Source organism: Arachis ipaensis, chromosome B06 (genome assembly GCF_000816755.2).
Source record: "Arachis ipaensis cultivar K30076 chromosome B06, Araip1.1, whole genome shotgun sequence".
NCBI classification, from domain to species: Eukaryota; Viridiplantae; Streptophyta; class Magnoliopsida; order Fabales; family Fabaceae; genus Arachis; species Arachis ipaensis.
The window spans coordinates 23003230-23006349 of NC_029790.2; positions in this window are offsets into that span (position 1 = coordinate 23003230).

A 3120-nucleotide genomic window follows, 5' to 3' on the forward strand; every position below is an offset into this window, starting at 1 on the left:
CCCGAAGTTGTGCCAAACAAGCTAAAATCGCTAATGGGTAGGATCGGGCCCAAGTTGGACCCAAGCCCAACATATATAAGGGTTCATAAGTGAACCCACCAGCCACTAAACACAACAACACACAGCAGAAAATAGAAAGGGGAGAAGGGGAAGGAGAAGCACTATTTACCATCTTCTTCCGAAGCTCATATCTTAAGCTAGAGAGCTCCGATCCCCGCACCATTTGCGGCTACGCGTTTCTCGTGAAGAGCTCTACAAAACCCATACAAGAAACTGGAGAGGTAACCACGAAATCCTTTCTATTCTTCTCTCCAAAATTTTTGTTCCTAGGGCTTTGGAGTTAAATGAGTTTTTGTGACTTTGGATGTTTAGGTTTGCTCTAAGCCTTACTTAGCCTTGGGTTTTGACATCCAAATCTGTTGGAAGAGGTAAGAGCCATTAAACCCTTGTGAATTTATGTTTAATTAGAACCCTAGGTTGATTTGAGGTGAATTGTATGCATATAGTTTGATTATTGTGACTTTGGGAGCTTTTGGAACCTAATTGTGCTTATTGGAGTGGAATTGAAAGCTTGGATTGTGTTGGAAAGCATAGCTTGTGCTCGTTTGGGCTTTGGTGCATAAAGAGAATCGGCCAAGGTATGGTTTCGGTTTCCTCTATGTTGTAATATTCATAGACACTTAGGCTAGTGACCCATAGGATAGGTTTGAATTATAATGGTTGATGAGTTGTTTGAAATGTTAATGTATGATGATTTATGATGGTGTGATGATTATTGAGGTGAAGGTATGATGATTTCTAATGTTAAGATATATGTGGAATTAATGTTAATGATATGGTTATGTGGTTTGAAGAGTTGAATGGGGATTAGTTGTGGTATTGCATGATTGGTATTGATGGTTGGAGAACGGTGAAATGTGATGAAAAGATGTGGTAAGTGATGAATTTTTGACCCAAGAGGGTAGTTGTGCTGTAAATGGGAGGTTGATGTTGTTTTGGTTGGAGGTGGTTCGAGAATTGGGAATATTTGGTAAATGTGGCTTTTGGTAAAATTGGATTTTTAGTGAACTTTGCTCGATCATAACTTTTGCATTGGTTTTCAAAACTGATTGAAGTTTATTTAGAATTAAAGATCTTTGAAAACCCTTTAAATTGATATAAAGTTTGTTAAATTTGGAATTTTGTAGAGGAAGTTATGATCATTCAAAGTTGGTGTTAAAAATATGAAATTCTGCAAAGTTGCAGAATTTCATGATTACTGATATGTGCGGGCACACACACTTGTGCGGACGCACACCCTGCGAGAATTTTGACCTGTGCGAACGCATACACCTGTGCACACACACAGGCAGGGGAGTGCGTTCTGTTTGCAGCGCTAGCACAGCTTGTGCGTGCGTACATCTAGGGAAGAATTTCAACCTGTGCGGATGCACACGTCGGGAAGGCCAGTCTATTGGGGCGCTGGCACAGGTTGTGCGAGTGAACAGATTCTGAAAGTTTTGCCACCTGTGCATACGCACACCCCTATGCGTACGCACACATTTTAAAATTTCCTGGGCGTGCTCACGCACAGACCCCTGTGCGGCCGCACACGTCCTGTTTCTCAAATTTTGCTTATTTTTCAACTATTCTACCTTCCCAACAAGGTTGTAAGCTTCTAAAACACCATTTTAAGACTTTTGGGCCTAGTTTTGAGTATTAGAACATGGGATATAACTTAAGGGTCCTAGTACATGATTTTATGATAAATTAGAAAATGGAGGCCTAGGTTTCTGGCGTGCTGAGAATGGTTGACGTTAAGTGAAGGATGATTGATATATGAGATGAGGAAAGAGGAACTTTTGATATTTGGAACTTGAGTTATGAATGGACAGTGGTTCAGATGAGTTGAGGACTCAGATTGAGACGATGGATCTCTGTATACTGAAAATGCTTTCTGAAAACCACTGAAATAATGTTTTTACTGAGATTATGAGACGCTATGCGCCCGGCAGGGATGGTGGTTAATCCCGCCTGTCGAGGTGGCGGTGGCGGCGTAAGGACGGTGGTTAATCCTGCTTACGTTGAGATGTGAGGTCTGAGGCAAGAGTATCCCGCTCGCATCCCTTCGGATCTATAGGCGTGCAGGCGCCGGTACCTGGATAGTGATCCGGGCACTATATCTCGGGGGTTCCAATATGAGAAATCTGAAGGGCGACGTCTCCATGGAGATGTGTCGGGTTGGCAGTTGAACCGACAGTGTGATATCATAGCCAGTAGGGCAGGCATTCATCATATGCATTTTCTATCTGCTTGTTTGCTTTGCCGACTTGTAATTGTATGCCCAATTGAATAACATGCCTATTTGCTTACTTGATCTACTTGCCTTGTATGCTTTTATTTGTGAATTACTTGCATTGTTATTAATTGTGCTTTCTACTGGAATTGAGGAGGTTCAGAAGGCGGTGGCAATGGGATCGCATGGAGGATAGGTTGGTAAAGGCTGTGGGACAGCGGTGTTTGGTTAGAATAGAAATCCCTTAAGATAGATCACCCAGTTTATTTATGATAAGGTTTATATTATGCTTATTTGTTTTAGAATGCTTTAAGTTTGAATCTTGTGATGGATGTAAAGCTTAGGATTGCCTTTGGCATCCCGGGGTCTTATATCCTACATCACTAGGCACTGTTATCATACTGAGAACCTCCGGTTTTCATACCATATCTTTGTTGTGTTTTTCAGATGCAAGTCGCAACCCACCTCGGTGAGTTGCTTTGGATGGTGACAGAAGCGGAGGATCTTGGATTCTTTTGGAGTCTTTTTGGTTTATCTTGTTTATACATCTCTCCTTTTGTATTTTGTTTAGCCTAGAGGCTTGTATTTGAGAGAACAAAACTTGTATAAGCTATTTTTCAACTGTCAGGTTTCTGTATGGTTCTGTATACCTGTATATGGCTAGTCGGCTTAAACTCCACGAGTCGAGGCTAGTTTCCTATGATATTATATACTTATATTTTGTTGTATCTTGTCTGTTTCTTGTGCCTTAAGATAGTAGCTTCGTTAGTACGTTTTGCGCTTTTGAAATCCTATTTTTGAGCTATATCCTTCATCGGGATTCTAGATTATATTATTTCTTATAT